This window comes from Ascaphus truei, chromosome 12, assembly GCF_040206685.1.
Source record: "Ascaphus truei isolate aAscTru1 chromosome 12, aAscTru1.hap1, whole genome shotgun sequence".
NCBI lineage: Eukaryota > Metazoa > Chordata > Amphibia > Anura > Ascaphidae > Ascaphus > Ascaphus truei.
The window spans coordinates 16,279,465-16,299,598 of NC_134494.1; the positions used below are offsets into that span (position 1 = coordinate 16,279,465).

The 20,134-nt window shown below is 47.8% G+C and overlaps 1 long non-coding RNA gene across 2 annotated transcripts in view; it reads left to right on the forward strand.

Annotated features, from left to right (window-relative positions):
* Positions 1–19,772, forward strand: part of LOC142463927 (uncharacterized) — a 55,042-nt gene extending 35,270 nt beyond the window's left edge. The window contains exons 1-3 of one of the 2 annotated variants that reach the window (XR_012787544.1): positions 9,195–9,441; positions 17,140–17,460; positions 18,247–19,772. This is a non-coding gene — a long non-coding RNA (uncharacterized LOC142463927). Of the gene's footprint in view, positions 1–9,194; positions 9,442–17,139; positions 17,461–18,246 lie in introns of those variants that run through there. The other variant, XR_012787543.1, reaches the window with a different exon arrangement.
* The last annotated feature ends 362 nt before the right edge of the window (positions 19,773–20,134 follow it).

Genomic DNA, 20,134 nt, shown 5'->3' on the forward strand with positions numbered 1-20,134 from the left:
TTGGATGATTATATAGGTCTGCATAGAATTTATGCAAGATAACAATTTTTTTGGTACAAGTGTGCCTAGTCCCAGTCTGGTCTCTCAAGGCCTCTATATGACATGTGGAGCGATTATTTACTACTAAGTTAGCTAGCATTTTCCCAGCTTTATTTCCGTAACGCATGAATCTTTTTTCACCAAATACTCCTCCTTGTTTTGAGGAGTTGGGGATTCTTTGAATTTGGAGTATGTTTCAATTTAATTTTTGGTTACAATAAAGATATTTTTCGTTGTTTTTTTCTCCTGGTAAGAGACGTACGATATTATGTTCCCTCTTTGGACTACTTTAGCTGTTTCCCAAAACAAAAAGGGGTCCCGTATATGTTCTGTGTTATTTTCCTTGAATTGTACCCATTTATTATGGACTGCAGCTACAAAGCTGTCCGGAACTAACAATTTGAAGTGGAACGACCATGTTCTCGGGACCATCGTATCAGGGTCCAACTGTATTTGGAGCCCTATGGGGGAGTGGTCTTATATACAGGCATTATATATCTTAGCTTTGGATATTTTCTGGAAAAGAGGGGACGAGACCAACAGGTAATCAATGCGTGACATTGAATTATGTGCATGCGAAACCATGGGTAGAGCAGTCTCCAGGGGTCTACAAGATTCAATTGTTTTTTAAGAAATGTAATGTCTGACTGGCTTTTGATCTTATATTGTGTCCTTTTAGATTTGGTTGTGGAAGATGTTGACCTATCCAATATTGGGTCTTCTACTATATTAAATACTCCCCATAGTATGGTTTGGTGATCCATGGCTAGGGGTGCTAGGTTACCTAAAAGGGAAGTGAAAACGGTTCTGTCATGAACTGTTGGCGCATATATGTTTGTCAGAGAAGTCTTAATCCCCCTTAATTTTCCCGAAATAATTATGAATCTACCCTTAGTGTCACACAGCTGATTTTCCAGTTGGAATGGGACCCCCTTCCCAATGAGGATCGCGACCCCTCTCTTTACTGTTGTAGTGTGAGGAACAATACGATTGGACCCAGCCCTGTTTCAGTTTCTGATGTTCCGTCTGTGTCAGGTGTGTTTCCTGTAACAAGGCTATGTCTGTATCTAAACTCTTTAGGTGATTAAGTATCTGTCTTCGTTTCATCGGGGAGTTAATACCACCCACGTTCCAGGAAGTTATCTTTGTCCTCTTATCTGGTACAGAAGAATACCTTGCGATAGGAACCTTTCTGTGATTGATTGAGATATAGAGACGTGGATCTGCAGCACCTGCGAGTCAAGGAGAGAGAGCGAAAGAGAGCAGAGAAAAGGGGGGAAATGGGAAAACAGAGGGGAAGAGGAAACCAAAACAATAAAGAGAACAAATTTAGATAACAAACCATGTCGTACACTAAGCATGTTAACTCAGACTGTGGATGCTACCTGGAGACTTGGGAGTCTCCCCGCGTATCCCAGCCATCTTAACGCTAGTCAGAACAAATCTACTCAACAGGTCTACACATCGTTAATATACTTTCTTAATCTAAGGCTACATAACAGTGTTATATTCAAGAACATTAGGCAGTGTGACCACTGCCCACCAGCAAAAGGGAAGTATACAGAGCCCAGGAGTATCAATGAGTCCTTCAAGAATTCTGTTCCATAGCCGTGTTTTGTGTTTCTCGAATCAAATGCTCCGCCTCCTCTGGTGAATCAGAAGGATTGAACCCCATCATCTCGGAACACTTTGAGGATCGCCGGGTATCTAGGGCGAACTTGATTCCCCTTTTGAAAAGAGCGGAACAAATAGGGGTGAACTCCCTTCTTCTCTTACTGAGGTCTACTGAAAAGTCCTGAAAGAGGAACATTTTGTTTGCCTTAAACAAGGTTTTGCTATAAGCTCTCAGCATGGCCACCTTATCCTGAAAGTCCAGCATCTTACTGTAATCAGTACCGGTCTGGGTCTTGTAGTATTGGAGCGGTTATCTCTTTTTGGGCCCAACCTGTGTGCTCTCTCAATTTTGAATGGGATGTGTTGGTTGTCCATCTTTAAAAGTCTTGCGAGATCCTCTGAGGCGAATGCCAGGAGATCTGTTGTTTTGACCTCCTCAGAGATGCCTACAATTCTTATGTTGTTTCTCCTTGATCTGTTCTCCAAGTCATCTATCTTGATGGTCAATTTGGAGTTTTGTCTCTTTAGCTCGTCCATGAGCATCATGGGAGGTAGTTTGGTCCTCAATGTCTGAGACGCTTATTTCAACATTATTGATTCTAGATGTGTGGTCATTGTTTTGCTTAGTTATTGTGGCAATCTCTTCTTTAAACTCTGTAAACCTCTGGTTGATTAGTTCTTGTCATCTCACCCCTGAACTCTGCGAAGAGCCTGTTCGTATTAGTGACCGTCTGATCCCTGAACTCCGCAAACTGCTGGGCCGCATTAGTGGCCATCTCTTCCCTGAGCTCTGCAAACAGCCTCCCCATATCAGCGCTGTTCTGCCTCATATTAGAATCAATGGTCTGTGTGATGGATTCATGTGTCTCACTAGACTTTGATTTGTCCAGCTGGTCTGGTTCCAGTTCAGAGGTACAGATGGGGTCAGTGGGTTTTGGTATGTCTTTTTTTCTCTCTTTCGCCGCTCTTTGAGCCTGTTGCGACATATTGGTGCCCAGTGGGGAAAGAAATCTTTCCATATGACAGTGCAGAGTAATCTAGCAGCCTTTTAGGGGTTAAAAATTCAAACGATGTGTACAGTGACTTGTTTAGAGGTTACATTCTGAGTAGATGAGAATTTACATTTGTGCTTTGCTGGCAATAGGGAGTGGGGAAGACATGTGCCCACGCCTTACATCTTAATTTCTCTGTCCATTAAGCCACACAGGTCATAGGTCAGATACCCGGTAAGAAAAGAGTGAAAATGTAGCTGTCTGCTGTGTTTTTGTGAAGAAGTCGTTGTACTATTGGAGTAATGTTATTGTTGTGTACCGCCCTTTACGTGGCACTCCTCCTTTGGCCTGCAGTGCTCTGTGGTGTACAATATATGCAGCTCCCTTTACCTTTACATGCAGGCTTCTCAGGGCCTTGTGATGGGATCAGGCCTCACTCACCTCCCAGCAGCTGCACGCGGTCAGGGATGCTCCCAGCGATGTCTCCTCTCAGCCCCCCTGTTCCCTGCACTCCTCCCACCGCCGCACGGATACCGGAGCTCCCGCGTGGACGCGACCAGCGCTGTTCCCCTCAATCACTCACCTCCCAACAGCAGGTAGGGGAGATGGACCCTCTGACTGTGTCAGGGATGTGTTAGTGCAGTAAGAGAGCCTCTGCCTTACCCCTGGAGTTAGGCCTCATGGGATGTCAGGCCTCAGTCTCTTTATCCTTTATTTCTCTGGGACTTCCTGGGCGAGGGGTCGCAGTGACAATACACCCCTAGTTATAGAGCCCCCGGTCTGAGCTAGCCACAGCTGTGTTTCTTTTAGCTTTTTAAGCCAATTCATGCTGGGATGGCTGCAGATTCTGCAAAGGCCCAGATGGAGCTCTAGGTGCAAGCGGCCATCTTGGATAACCATAACCAGTGGCAATGACATGTTTAAGGGGTAAGTCTCTTCTAGGAGCAAAGCGTACTAATGGCAGTGACATGTTTAAGGGGTCAGTCCCTCCTAGGAGCAAAGTGTACTAATGGCTGTGACATGGTTAAGAGGTCAGTCTCTCCTAGGAGCAAAGTGTACTAATGGCAGTGACATGGTTAAGGGGTCAGTCTCTCCTAGGAGCAAAGCGTAATAATGGCAGTGACATGTTTAAGGGGTCAGTCTCTCCTAGGAGCAAAGTGTACTAATGGCAGTGACATGTTTAAGGGGTAAATTCCTCCTAGGAGCAAAGTGTACTAATGGCAGTGACATGAATATGCATGTATGAATATCTCTTTTGCAAGCTCTCAGGAGCAGGGCCCTGTGACGATAGCCTCCACAGGTGCATTAATATTACACAAAAATAACTGGGTTTGAACTGAAACGAGTCTTAGATATAATAAAGTGATTTTATTCCTTAGGATAGGTGAACACACGAATAATACAGTAACAGACAAGAAGTACACTTACTTAGGAGTTGGGGAATGAGAAGTTAGATGTAGCATTTCTCTTCAGCAATCAGGTAATCATTCAGGTGATATCAGGTAACCATACCAGCAAACGAAGACGATTACCACAGTGAACTAAGACTAACAAAGGATATATGGGGAACAGCAGTTTATAAACCTTTTGTTCCTCTATCCTTAACCTTAAGTACCTGTGATTGGTTTTCAATTACCTCCAGCCAATCTTTGATGGGGGAACACATTGTAGGACATGCCCCCTGCTAGCTGGCACAGGCGCAGTAGAACTCTGGGGTCTCATTTCTGTAGCCCCCCACATACAAATGGAATGTCAGCCAGTCTACCCATCTGGATCTCTAGCAGGATAACCTTTGTTGGAAGGCGATAAATGGGACACTTGGAGACTGCTCTGGTTTGAGCCTCCTCCTCCCTTAAATCATCAGGGAGGGTGATAAGACCCTTTGAACAATACTTAAATCCTAGACATTGGGGCGCCTCTAGAGCCATCTGCTATCCTGGTATGCAAAGGAATTCTTTGTCCATACCTTGGGACACAGTATTAAACATAAAACATTACAATGGAACAGGGGAACAGGGGAATACACATGCACATGTCATTACAGGGGTTAAATCACTGTTCTGGGTCTTAGCCCAGTTAACCCTTTGACTCCCGGGTGAGGTCGGGGGATGGCCAAATGGGGTGTAACCCCTTTAATCCCGGGCCACCCCCTTTCTCCCTCTACAGGCCCTCATTATCCTCTGTATCTATTTGCACTTGTTTGTCCTCACTTGTATGTCATTCTGTTTAATGTAATTGATGTCACTCTGTACCCACATTGTACTGCGCTGCGGATTATGTTGGCGCTTCAAAAATAAACGATAATAATGTGTGTGTGTATAATGGGTATATGTGTTATGGCTTTTTTCTGGGTGTACTGTCCAGTACACAGTACTGGCACCTCTCTTTCCCCAGGTGCTGGGTTTTTCCCTGCTTTCTGATGGGGCAGGGCCATCACCCCACACAGTCAATCCCTCCCCATCCTGCCTGTTTCCCCGCTCCCCTCTCCCCCCCCCCTCCAGGTAACGTGTGTCTGTTTTCTCTTTTGGAACACCTATCTGGTGGACATGCCCAGGAATCCAGACCTTCTGGAGTATGGTCCGCTCACTGGTTGAGGAGATTGTAGGGGTTGATGGTAATCCTTCTCGTGAAGCCTATCGAAGATATTTCAGCCCCTCTTAAGAAACTGGCCTTGTTCATCCTGACTGCGGCTCTCTTTAGTGGCTAAATTAATCATTCAAGTCATTGAGCAGCATTTGACTGACTTGTCTGAGTTCCCCAATGCAGCTGCGGTTGCGGCCACTAACGCCCTTGCCAGAGGCTCGGGGGACGACGCCCTTATGAGTGATTCGGAGGAAGAGGAGGGCAACCCTGTGGTTAACCAGGTCGCTGCTCCTCCTGTGGCGGTTAATGTAGAGGCGTTTGTGTGGGCTGGTCTAGTGGCCTCTAGTGGCGGTTGGGTGGTCTGGTCTAGTGGACTTGGGGCATCTATGGAACAAAGCCAGCAGGTCATCCAGCTGCTGGCTGCATGTCCTGTGATACATGCCCCAGCCCCCTCTCCAACTAGTAATCACGGTTCCCGAACCCGAGTGTCAGTTTGTGGATGGCACCGATGACATCCATGGATTCCTGCATGCGTTTGAGAAACAAAGCTCATTGCACTAGCTGTTGGAGTCTGAGTTGGTAAAATACATGAGCCCACAACTGAGCGGGAAGGCACAGGATGCATTCCGGGAGATCGACCGTGCCGACGCCAGCAATTATAACTATGTGAAGGCCAAGTTGCTGGCCAGGTATGCGGTCACGCTGGAGTCCTATTGCGACAAGTTAGGGGCTCTGGACAAAGTCGCCGGGGACACCTATGTGGAGTTCGACTCCCGGCTAGCCCATCACAGCCATTGGTGGTTAGCCAGATGCAGAGTCACCATGTTCCAGGGCATGATAGACCTCATCCGTGAGCTCAATTGTGTACTGGAGGTATGCGGTCACGCTGGAGTCCTATCGCGACAAGTTCAGGGCTCTGGACAAAGTCGCCGGGGACACCTATGTGGAGTTCGACTCCCGGCTAGCCCACCACAGCCATTGGTGGTTAGCCGGATGCAGAGTCACCATGTTCCAGGGCATGATGGACCTCATCCGTGAGCAGTTCTTGCTCAATTGTGTACTGGAGGTGCGGGAGTGGGTCATAGACCATAAGTTGGAGACGCACGAGGAGGCCGCCATTATGGCGGATTAAATTGTGACCACGCGGCCACATTTCAAGATGTGGGTCATGACCCCCACTCCAGTACTGACAACCAAGGTATCCAAGGCAGCTGACCCTCCCAAGGTCACCAAGCCGTGACGGAACAAGTCAAGTGCCAGAGGTGCTGCAGCTAAGCCCGCAGAGTTTGTCCATGAGCGCCGGTGCTACCAATGCAACTGGCCGGGTCATCTGCGGGTAGACTGCCCCAACCCACCCATTCCAGTAACTCCAATTCGGGGCAACGCTCACAAATGGTGAGGCCGATCGCCTACGTGGGGTTGGCCCCAACAGCGGAGCACGAAGAAGCCGTGCAGCAACTGACTCAGCTAGCGATCCCAGCAGCAGCAGTCTGCATCACGAAAGCAGATCCGGATGGACATCGTATTGCAGCCGTCAGGCTGGAGGCCAACGATGTCCACCAAAAATATTTGCGCCCGGTGACCATAAACAATCGGCAGCCAGCCTGATGGACAGCCCAGAGCACCTGCTCCAAGGGACGGGGATGTAGGGGAGAATGCCGGACAGAGCCCCCAAGTCTTTGCAAGTTGCCCGGATGTTCCTCGACTGGGGCTCCGGTAGAGGAGTCCAGGATGTTGGGGTGTTACCAGGCTTGGACACCAACATCCTGCTGGATAACGACTTGGGGCACTTGATTTGCTCCTATGTGGAGGCTGGGCATCTTCCTCCAACCTGATTGGCTGCTGTGTAATGCAGCCAATCAGGATGGAGGTGGCAGAAGCCTGGGGGTGGGGCCAAAGAGCGGAGGAAAAGCATGGAGCAGAGAGAGGTGAGGTTGTGTCATATGTGTGTGTGAGTATTTGTACTTGTACATTTTGTGTGTGTGTGTGTGTGTTTTCACTGGCTGTCCTGTGGGATGATAATGACAGGGAGGGGGAGGGGTGAGAGAGGAAGAGAAGAGGGGGTGAGAGGATGATGGAAGGGGGGGATGAGGGGAGGGGGTGAGAGGATGAGAGGGGTGGGGGTGTGAGAGGACGAGGGGAATGAGAGGATAAGGGGAGAGAGGATGAGGAGGGGTGCAACAATCTTGGAATTTGTGGGAGGAGCATTAAGATCAGTATTGCTCACCATGTACAGTATGACTGCAGGTCAGTTATTTATAAATGATCTGACCTTCACGTCATTTGTTCTAAATTTCACTCCAAGCGTGCACCAATTTGCTACAATTTGCACTATTTCATATTCTATTTCCTACAAACATCCTCGGAAGGGCGCTCCCTCCCCAGATTTTTTACGTATATAAAGTGGTGCAAATTGGTGAATACTTGGAGTGAAATTTAGAAAAAATGAAGTAACAGTCGGGTCATTTATAAATAACATTCTTCCCACCAACAATTCTCGCGCGTGTCGCACCGTTCACCATTTTGTCCAGTATCTTTGGACAAGCCACCTTAGCTGAGGTTGTAGATATTTTGGGAGACTATTCACAACCTAGCAGGTGTTTAAGGTCCCCATATACTGAGTTACCTGATGTGTCGGGATCATAAAAACTAATATTAAATCATCAGTATTTATAACCTAAAATATTCCTTACAGTTGTAACAACCTTATTCCCCCCCCCACCTCCCACCTCCCTGGCTGCAGAAGATAGGGTGTACACGTATTCAGTGTCTCTTTGCACTGCAGACAGTGTTTCTACCTGCTTCAGCGTAGCGCAGCTCAGTTCGTTTTTACCTTTAGTCCCAGGGCTTCTCTGGTGGATCCAGCCAGGCAAGCAGTGAGGAGTACAATAAGTATAAAAGGCGCCAGGAACTTTTAACAGGATGCTTGCTTTATTGAACATTAGGCAACAGCATAGAAATGACTTGTTTTCAGCATCTCTCCCATGCAGCAGTTCCCCCTTAGCATGCAGTTCCTTCCAGGACCCAACTCAACTCTGGATAGGAGAAGAGTAGGCTCAGCCCCAGATCCCTACTTAAATCTGGGCTATAGCCCTGCTCCCTGCAGCATGGGAACCTCTGTGTCTGCAACAGACACCTAGGTCTCTCTGCCCCAGCACACAACAGAATCAGAGCAGGATGTAATTTCTCTCCAGAAGGACATGGGGAGACTGGAAACTTGGGATTTATTTACATTAGAAAAGAGGCGTCTAAGAGGGGATATGATAACTATATACAAATATATTCGGGGACAGTCCAAGAAGCTTTCAAATTAACTATTCATCCCAAGCGTAGTACAAAGGACACGGGGTCATCCCCTAAGGTTGGAGGAAAGGACATTTCACCAGCAACAAAGGAAAAGGTTCTTTACAGTAAGGGCAGTTAAAATGTGGAATTCATTACCCATGGAGACTGTGATGGCAGATACAATACATATGTTAAAAAAAAGGTTAGACATCTTTTTAGAAAGGAAAGGTCTACAGTGATATACCAAATAAGTATACATGGGAAGAATGTTGATCCAGGGAATAATCCGATTGCCAATTTTTGGAGTCAGGAAGGAATTTATTTTCCCCTTATAAGATATCATTGGATGATATGTCACTGGGGCCTTCCTCTGGATCAATATACTGTAAGTACGGATATAGGATAAAGTATCTGTCGTCTAAAGTTAGCATTGTTTGAATTTGATGGGCGTATGTCTTTTTTCAACATCATCTACTATGAAACTATGTAGAACCCCATCTCTAGGGTTGGTCCTCGCCTTTTATACCCAGGGGGTGTAAACGTTTCCCCCTCCCAGTCTCTGGGCAAAACATGCTGTAGCAAGTATGAGGTTTTGCCAAATCGGTCCCGGGTTTTCAGAGTCCGCTCCAGGATTTTGCTCTTGCTTGCACTCTGTGGCAGGATACTCCAATGCTGCTCCTGACAACGTCCTTTAAAAGGACAGCCCAGTAAGCAGGAAGTTGGCAAACAAGGTTTTCAGTTTATGCTGTGTACAAGCAACGCCCTTTTCGATTGTCTTTCCCGTTTCCAGACCCGGCTACGTACCACGACCATCCTTGTCTTCCGCTGGTCTTGACCTCTGCATACACACGACTACGCAACTCTGCCGCCAGCCGTGACCTTCGGCCTACGTCTGACTACTCTTTCAGGACTCTGTCCTTCGGCTCAGGTCGGTTCTTTCACACTCCTACCTCAGCCCTGCGGGTCACTTCCTGTTTGAGACGAGCATCGTTACAGCAAGTCTCTCACCCCACCTGTCACATGACCTACTAGAACTCTCCAGGCCCTGCCAGACAAGCATGTGCCTGGATATTGCAACAATATAACTTGTCTCTGGGATTGCTCACATGCAGGACCGTGTGCAAGGGGTTTAACCCCAACACTGCCGTAGCCTACACGCTAAAAGGGCATTAATTTTAGCAAGGGGCTACACCGTTAAATAGTCTCCAGAGCTGTGAGATACAGTGAGGCTTAATAACACATTTAACAGAACAATAATCAGATAAAGTGAACTTCTCTCAGAGTCATATGTTTCAACAAGGTGAGCAGTCATGAGGAGACATTAAGAAAACATTATAACACTAGCTGAGAGACCCGGCGTTGCCCGTGAGTTAAATTTCCTGCTATGAGTGTCCCACACACACACACACACACACACACACACAGTGACACACACACACACACACACACAGTGACACACACACACAGTGACACACACACACACAGTGACACACACACACACACACACAGTGTCCCACACACACACACAGATATGTCACCTCTCCTTCCGGGCGCCGCCATCTTAGGCACTCGGCGCCGCAAGGGAGGAAGGGGGTCCTTCCGGGCGCCGCCATCTTAGGCACTCGGCGATGCGAGGCAGCTGCAGGCTGGCTGACCACTGCCTGTCCCCCCGCCGGGGAGGTAGGTGAGTGAGCGCCAGGGAGGGAGGTGAGTGAGCGCCGGGTAGGGAGGTGACTGAGCGCCGGGGAGGGAGGTGAGTGAGCGCCGGGGAGGGAGGTGACTGAGTGCCGGGGAGGGAGGTGAGTGAGCACCAGGGAGGTGAGTGAGCACTGGGGAGGGAGCTGAATGAGCACCGGGGAGGGAGCTGAGTAAGCACCGGGGAGGGAGGTGAGTGAGCGCCGGAGAGGGAGGTGAGTGAGCGCTGGGGAGGGAGGTGAGTGTGATGGGGGGGAGAGGACAGAGAGAGAGAGAGAGGGTGTGTGTGTGTGTGTGTGTGTGTGTGTGTGTGTGTGTGTGTGTGTGGCCTAGGGGGAAGAGAGTGGCAGTTGGGTGACGTCAGACCCACCAATCTGATTGGCCAGAGGCTGAGGACCAATCAGATTCACCGCAGCTAGTACCAACCTTTCGATTTTATATATTAAGATTATAACAGAATCCATAAAACATTAGCATAGAACAAGAAAACAACAAACCTAACTAGGTCTAGGACCCTGCGAAAAGAAAACTTGTTATATCAACACAGACAGCTCACGCAGAGTTAAACTTTAACCCTTTCGCAGTGACAAATTAAATGATTGTCTATAATATAGGAGATTATTCCGAAAGGAAAGAGGAGCGTCCATAGCGAGCGGATCCACCATGAAGGGCTGCCCCCTTTACGGCGGTAATTGAGGGAATAGCGTGTCCTCTCTCGGGGGGCATCTCTGGGGAATTTTTGGAAAGTAAACGTTTCTGGTCGGGGAGGAAGAGAGAAACCTTTCTCTTGTAGGATTTTGAAGTGATCATTTGCCATCTCACTGACTTTGTCATAACTGGTCCAGGGCTGAGGTGGGTGTGCGGTGATACGGCGGCGATATGTGGCGACTCAAGGTGGAAGTCATAGTCTGAGCCCGCTGCTGGTAAGGTAAACTTACTGATCAGTTGTGTCCGATAAGGGAGTTCTTCCGCCAGACCTGTAAGCAATGGCTGGATGACCATTAGCAAATCCAGGAATCGGAGGGAGCATGTTCATCAGGATCACCCCAGAATGAGAGAAAGGCATGAGGGTGATACTGATGAACATGTTCCCTCCGATTCCTGGATTTGCTGACTTGTAGCTGGGATTGTGTACATTATCCTTTGGAGGTTGAGACTTCATTTTTATCACTTTACAATAATTTAATTGTTCACTTGCATTTAAGTATTTCACTTTATTAGTTCACTTGTGTTTAAAAGCGCCTGTTTGAATCACTTTGATGTATATGGCTGACCATTAGTTCAGGTAAGGCCTTGGTCCCGCTGCGTCCGGTGGCGCGTGCGGCCGCGTGCGCGTGCACCACCAGCCCCTTACCTGCACTCTGTTGGTCCCCGCTGCCTCCTCCCTCCGTGGCTCACTACGTGCTGTGACGCGTCAGCCGGCCAGCGCTACCAGAAGATGGTGTTCTGGAGCGTTGACGCGTCACGTGGTGCGCGAGTGAGCCAAAGAGGAGGTAAGCAGGGGAGCAGGGAAGGAGCTCGTAGGGAGGCGGCCTGTTGAGCTGTGTATCATGGCTTGTTTTTTTTTTTTTACCGGCTTAGTTTCATTCAGGAGGGAGCCTGGCCTCCGGGCTCCTGCACACCGGAAGAGGGGAGGGGGGTACGAACGGACGGACCCTCCGTTCAAACCACGCCCCCCCCCCCGCTCAAACCACGCCCCCCCCGCTCCGGCTCCCGCTCCCTACAGACTGCAGATAGCGGTCTGTGCCTCCCAGCGCGCTGCCTGCATGCAGTGCGGGCGCGCTGACTGAGGGTGCGGGGCCTAAGCCTGAGATACTCATGCTGCTAGGTCCTGTCTCTAAGGCTAAGGCCCCGCTGCCTCAGACCACGCGCCCGCACTGCAGACAGGCAGCGCGTGGAGAGGCAATTGACCGCTCCCCGCGGTCTGTAGGGAGCGGGAGATGGGGGCGTGGTTTGAGCGGGGGGGGGCGTGGTTTGAGCGGAGGGCTCGAGGGCTCTCGTGCTGTCATCACCCCCCCCCCCCCATCGGGCGAAACGGGCACCAGAGGGGGGGGGCGCTATGCACGGCTGAACAGACAGGGTAGCCGCCTCCCTTCCCTCCCTGAAGCCGCCTCCCATCCCTCCCCGTAGCCACCTCCCTTCCCTCCTCATTGGCTGACTGCTGCACCACGTGACACGTCAGCGCTTCTGATCACCAGAAGCTTGCAGCATCAGCCGGCTGACGCGTCACAGCACGCAGTCAGCCACAATGGAAGGAGCCAGCGGGGACCTCCAGACTGGAGGAAAGGGGCTGGTGGCCCGCTGCGGTGCGGTCGCGCGCCGCCGGACGCAGCGGGACCAAAGCCTAAGACTTTGTCCTGAGGCTGTGCATCGATGCCCCCTTTCTGCAGCCCTGTCACCCTCGGGTATTCAGGGGTGAGTTGGGCTGGGCAGTAACATGTTTACGGGGTCCTGCTAGGTCTGTGGCCTTTTTACACATATCTGATACCTACAGTATAAGTATTTTTACATTATTTTTTTAAGTTAGCTTGTTAACATTGCATGCTGAGTCTTGGGACGGATTTGGTCGCTGCTCCCTTTTGTCCAATGTCCCTGTTTGACCCCAGACTTACACTGAGCTTCCTAGCCATACTGTAAAGGGGACATTTATGTGACGTGACATTGTACAAAGCTAATAGGATCAGTGAGTCGCAGGTCCGTCTGGCAGCAAAGATTAATAGAATAAGGATTACTTCACGGAAATGTCCCGTATATGCGATCGATGCAGGAAGCTTTCCGGGAAGGGTACGGTAGACTCAGTTGCCAGGAGGGCAAAAAAAAAAACAACGTTGTAGCTATAGAAATAATATGATTATTGGATTGCAAATCCCATGGCAAACACACAGCGCTTGTGTGGGAGAAACAGGACTTTTTTTTTTAAAGTCTTTTCCATTATGGGTACAGGAAAATATCAATATATCCTTGTATATTGATGGAGGAAAATAATAAGACATTCTTATTTGTGTACAATACATTTGCAAATGAAAGCATTAGGCTATGTAATAATCTCTTCCATTCTAAGGGTTGTTTCATCAAGTAGGATAAATTTAACTGTGAAAAGATAAATAATAAATATCACAGAATATGCAATACATGCGGCTTTAAGTGACAGTGACATGTTTAATGCCCCTTTATAAAGCATTAGTAAGACCACACTTTGAATATGGAGTACAATTTTGGACACCACTCCTTAGAAAAAACATTATGGAACTGGAGAAAGTGCAGAGAAGAGCCAACAAATTCATAAAGGGGATGGATAATCTAATTTATGAGGAGAGGGTAGCTAAATTAGGTTTGTTTACATTAGAAAACAGGCGTCTATTTTATTTATTTTTATTTATAAAATGTTTTACCAGGAAGTAACACATTGATAGTTGTCACGAGAGCTTGCGACAGGCTGTAATTGTACACCAAAACTATATATAAATATATATATACCTGGGTTTGAACTGGGACGAGACTTAGATATGATAAATATAATTTATTCCTTGATAAAGGTGAACACAACAGATTATACAATAACAGGCAAACTATAGACACTTACGTAAAAGATGAAAATAATGAAAACAGTCCCATCTGAACTGGCAGTTTCATCCAGCAATCAGCCCAAGACATTGCATGGCATTTCTCTCAGCAATCAGGAAATCATTCAGCAAACGAAGACAAATGATATATGGGTGGACAGCAGTTTATAAACCGTTTGTCCCTCTATCTGTAACCTTAGGTGCCGAGACGGCTAGCAAATGTCCCTTGGAAGCTTTTGAAGCTAGGTGGTCAGTGTGAAGAGTTCCACTTCCTCTGGTTAATTCCTTTTGTCCGTTGGGCCAAGCATAAGCAATTAGCCAAATAGTCTTTGATGATCAGGTTTGTAAATTCTAGCCTTTCCTGCTCATCACCACAGGGGTTCCTCAGACTTAACCAAAAGTTCATATTTACTGCAAATCATTGCATAACTTCCGTTCCGTAATACACACAGTCAGGTGAGATATATTACTGCATTCTGGGACACCTGACGCTCGTAGAGAGACCCATCATTACATTGTAATATGAACATTAATAGAGATATTAATATCTGGCATTTCGTAACAGTTACATATTCAATGTTTAGACTCCCCAAGATCGGCTGCCCCCCGCCAATACACTTATGTAATTCTTAGCCGGTTCAGCCAAGGACATCTCATAGTATTCTTATATTTAATAAAGTTACTCACTTTTGATATCCAGTTGGGGTAGCCCCCCCCCCCCCTGGCCCCATCAATAAAACATTTTGAAGTGGGGAGGATGTTTGTCATGTTTCCTCCTGCAGGAAACCTTGGTGTGTAAGTGTGAGCTGTTACACTTAACTATTCCTTGTGCCTGCCTCCCGCATAAACAATTAGGTAATTACTTCTTGAGCTATCTATCACACCTAGCCCAGACCTCTTCTTTTGATATGCATTACAAAGACAGGCATTCTGCCTGTGTATTTCAAAAACTGCAAAAAGTCACTTTATCCAAAATATATGTCCCTCTTATGACAAAGTTATATTTTTAATATGTGTGTACTTGGGGGGTGACCCGGAGGCTGTACCCCAAGGCTCAGAATACCTTGCGGGCACAGGCAGTTGCAGGCCCATGAGGCAAAGGGAATACACAGATAACGCATTAACTAGCCCACTGGGCTTACACAATTAACCCCTGATGACCCAGTGTGTGTGTTATGCAGGTACTGATTAACCCAGACATTACAATGGAACAGGGAAGAATACATTTACAGGTTATAACAAGGGTAAAATCACATTTCTGGGCCTCAGCACAGTTAACCCCTTGTCTCCCTGGCGACGTTAGAGGGGGGCCCTTCGGGGTTAACCCCGGGCCAAACCCTCCCTACCGCCACAATAGTTACTTCTCGTTTTCAAGTATGTCCTGGGCACAGAGATAAGATGACAAATAATACAGGTATAGCAGGCTTCCCCTTACCCCCTTTACCTCTGGTTGCGTGCGCGCACCCCGGCGAGGTGCGGGAGGTATTGCGGGGCTGGTGGAGCGGCGAGTGGATCGCCGGAGGCTCCGGCGACTTTCCTTGAAGGGCGCCGCCATCTTGCGCATGCGCAGTAAGTGCTGGGAGTTACTGCGGCCATGGCAGAGCTCGTGTGTGCGCAGGACAGTCAGCAGTGCGAGAAGAGGCTCAGCGGGAACTACAGCCCCCAGAAGGCTTAGCAGGGCTGCAGTCACATGTCGCGCAAGAGCCAATAGAGCTGCAGTATTTCCCTGCAGGAATTAGTTACATTTGGCGCGCTCAGACCTCGCTAGTCAGTCGGAGCTGGGAGACAGTTAGGGGAGGTTATATGTGCAGGATGTCAGTGGCCCCTGCACTAGGCCAGAGACCCCCTGATAGGCCCCAGCTAGGCCCCAACTCCCTTGGGAAGATTGTGGCTGCTATAGGGACAGGCCCTTAGGTAGGGACACTGCCCTATTAGCTGTTTAGGCCAAAACTCAGCTGCAATGTTGCGCAGCACTGGAGAGTGGTGGTCTGGGACCAGATCACCCTGCAGAGCCTAGAGATGATCTTCGGATGGGACACTCCAGCGGGATACCACCCCAAGCGGAGGCGTACTCGTCACGGATGACATCGCTGTATCGACGGATCCCATCTGTCATCCAATCAGCGCGCACGGGTGTGGACACACCCGGCAGGTACCTTCACCACAAGTGCACCAACACACACAGTACAGTGGCAGCGCTGACCATATATAGAGAGTGGGGCTATATCCTTGTGGACACTAGAGCGGTTGAGTGCCCGATGGCCTCATAAGGTACTGTGGGTATTGTGGACAAGAGTGGGGGACACTGGTGGGTGGGTATGGCCGTGTGAGGCTGATGGGTAGCTGTAACCAATAGCATCACTATCCTTATTATCGTTTTATATATATATGTTTGTGAGTAAAGGTTATTGTTATGGTATACTGTGTGTGTGTATCAGTATTTTGGGTCCTGTGAGGGGCTCCTCCCACTATGTTGGGATCCCTCCCAGGTGGAGGCGCTGCACCAAGATTGTGTTGTTATATCACCCCGGGCTCCCCGTGGCGGACCTCCGTGAGCCAACAGGTAATGCCAACACCAGTAGACTCTTTACACTAGGGGGAAAGAGGGCTACACATGGTTATAAATAGTTTCATAAGTGAACAGGATATACATTATATACACAAGACATAGCATGCACAGTTAGAGATAATATATATTACAGACGTATGTAGCAGTTACAGACCAGGTTAAAATGTGAGACAGCTTTGGTTTTGAAAGAACTTAGACTGGTGGCGGCTGTGAGAGTCTCCGGTAGACTGTTCCAGTTTTGGGGTGCATGGTAAGAGAAGGAGGAGCGTCCGGATACTTTGCTGAACCTTGGGACCATGAACAGTCTTTTAGAGTCAGATCTCAGATGATAAGTGCTGCATGTGGTAGGGGTGAGGAGCACAGGCAATGTGAGGGAGCATCTGCCTGCTAATTAAAGACCAGCAGCTCTCTGGCAATAAGGGTTAGAGAGAGGCTGACTTTCTGCCAGGAAGTGAGGAGCAGGAATTGCCGGGAAGCAAGATGGCCACGGTAACTTCAGTGAGAGTGAGAGGTCACTTCCTGTCAGCAGCCATCTTAGGTATCCAGACAGATCCCTTATATGTTCGTATTTAGGATAACGTGATGTCTATCCCACATATTTCTCTGTCTTGAGCGGCTATTCCACGAATCTAGCATCCTTTCCGTGACTAAGTACTTCCTTTCATTTCCCCTGAGCCTCCCACCCTCCAGCTTCAGAGTATGACCTCTTGCTCTATCATTACTCTTTCCCTGAGTTATTTTTCCCTCCTGTACTTTGTTTAAAACCCTTAATGTATGTAACACCCCTATAAACACACAGGTATAACGATGGACTTCTTCCGGCCAATGACTGTACCAAGGAAAAGACTGCGATGATAGGGTAACCAAGAAGGATGACATCATAGAAGGAGGCGCTAAGAGAGGAATATACTGTAGCAGGAGAGAGAGAGAAGAGAGGAACTGTCTTGAGGAGCCTGGTGAGAGATACAGTGCAGTGGCAGAGCCTTCCCAGTCTGGAAGAGAAGCATGTACTGGAGGTAGCGGGTACAAGCGAACGCAGAGGACATCGTCAAGTAATGGGGACCCGTATAAACTGGGGGTCCTGAAGCTTTGAGTAGATCAAGCAGAGACACATCCAAGGGTCGGTATTACAGCACTTCAGTATTCTTTTTTCATCATACATATCTTTGCGAAGTACCAGGTCTGCACCTATTAAAACACGTACATTTCACACGAGCTCCAACACTGTACCGGCGCCAAAAATGGTGCATTACTGTAGTTAGCATCTGGGCCACGGGGACTGTGTAAGAGACACTAGGGACAATTGCGCAGCGGGATACACTATTATCCTCTCTATGCGCTTCTCATAAGTGCTATGTGGGGTCCTCCAATTCTGAGGGCCCCCGATGTGTGATTTCTGTATTTCTCACTTACAGCATATAAAGTATTGTTATACAAAAGATCTTGTGCTCTCTCTCGCTCCTTTTCTATCTCGCGCACTCTCGCTCCTTTTCTCTCTCTTGTGTGCTCTCTCAATCCTTTTCACTCTCTCTCGCTCCTTTTCTCTCTCTCGTGTGCTCCCTCGCTTCTTTTCTCTCTCACTTCTTTTCTCTCTCTTGCACGCTCTTTTTCTCTCTCATGTTCTCCTGTGCACTCTCACTTCTTTTCTCTCTTGCAAGTTCTGGCTCCTTTTCTCTGTCTTATGCTCTCTCTTGCTTTCTCGCTCCTTTTCTCTCTCGCTCATTCACACACACTCTCACACGCAGTATCACACACACTCTCACACGCAGTATCACACACACTCTTACTCACTGGACTCGGGTCCCTGACGTAGTATCCAAACAATCTAGGGAGACAAGGAGGGGTTACATGTATTTGAAAGTTTTGATTCTCTCTCTCTTTCTCTCTCTCTCTTTCTCCTTGTAAGTACATACACTGCCCCTTGGCTGGCTGCAATAGGAAACTACAACTCCCAGCTTGCTGTGCTGCAGGAGGATGTGATGGACAAGAAGGACCTCAGCCAATGAGATTGGACTCTGTGGGTGGGGCAAAGTGATGGGCCTCTAGGATTCCCTGGCAGGAGCTGCATGGGGATAGCTGCTACAGCAGATCTGCACAGCCTGAATGAGTTGAGGCTTGTGTCCTGAGAAGCGAGAGTGGACATTGACTGGAGTGAGAGCAGTATACATAGCATGCCGAGAGGCCCAGCAGATCATCGCCAGGAAGCCGCATGGAGTAGCAGTCCATGATTGCAGTTAAAGAAGTACCAAAGTATTTTGTGAAGTACAGGCCTGCTACACTTTCTTGCATTAAAGAGCTCCAACTGTGTGCTGACACCATCACACAGACCTAGATACCCAGACATACACACGCGCAGTGTTTAAGTGTAGTGTTATATTGATGTGTTATTATATGACTGTGATTATCCTTTCTTAAAGATCACAAGGTTATCTAGTATCTAGCTTAAAGTATTTAAAATCTGTTATATCACACCTGCATTGTGTTTGTTTCCTTTTGTCTGACCACAAGCCACGTGTGACATACCACATAGACATAAAGGACTCGGACCGCCACCTCAGCAACGGGTATCAGTCTGGAGCTTATAGGAAGAGAGGTTACATTGCAATACCACGGTTTGAGCACATTCACATTTCAGACAGGTCTGCAGCCCTGCCTCTTCCCATTATCTCTTAGCATACAGTGCTTCCACTGCAGCCAGGGATTCTGGGTAATGACATGCAAATGGGCAGTCGCAGTGTGTCACCTTTTGCTTCTTGTCCATTTTAACATGGACCCCTATTAGTGTATGCCTGCTGTATTACACAGGTTTTTCACCCCGGCCTGGGATAAAGACATGCAGAGCCAGTAACCCTTCTCCCAAACAGTTTATGTTTATGGAATGCTGTAGACCATGCACCATTTTAGTAGCCCTTCTTCGAACAATGTCCATTGTCTCTCTGTGACCGCTCTTCATGGAGTGGCTACCTGCCCTGGAGTTCAGTGCCATTCAAAGGAACGGAACTCAAATCCTCTCCAGCACTGGGAAGGTGGCTTCACAGTGTATACAAATAGTCATCTCAACTTACAGTATTCAATAGGGTGAGTAGCATGGTAATTACATACTTAATGATGCGCAAACTTACGTTCATTGGAATAAAAGCACATGGCTTGACCAGTGATAATGTCACTGCCTTTTGAGGTGGGCGAACCCAGTGTCAGCTCTCCATGTGACCATAAGGGGAGGAGTTTATCGCCCTGTGCCTCGGGTGCCATAATTAGATTATAAGCTCTATGGGGCAGCAATTCATTGTGCCGTGCAAAATATTAGGTACAGAGGAGTTTGGGAAGCAAAAACATTTTTAAATAAAAGAAAATGTTTCCTGTGTTCCCCATATTAATTTATAGCTCACACCATTAAAAATAAAATTGTGCACTTTATAGGGTTGGGATAAATTAGCTGGTAAAAATATTTTGTAAGAATACATGTTTTATATATATATATATGGGCATAGTTTGATATATATTTTTTATGGGTATGGTCATTGTTCCCCTTGTGGTTTTATTTTCTTAACATGTCATTAAGTATTTTGCAGTTATTGTGTAATGTTGCTTAGATGTTTTTGCGTTTTCATAAGCATACTAGGCATGTTATGCTAGTTCAGCACACCAAGGGTTGGTCACATTATTATTGTCTGGTGTGCTGTTGCATGGCTCTATAAAGCTTCACAGATCATGTTTATTAACCCCTGAAGAAGTCGCCATCTCATGGCGAAACGCGTTGGGCTACGATCATTGCGTCATCACGCAACGAGCCT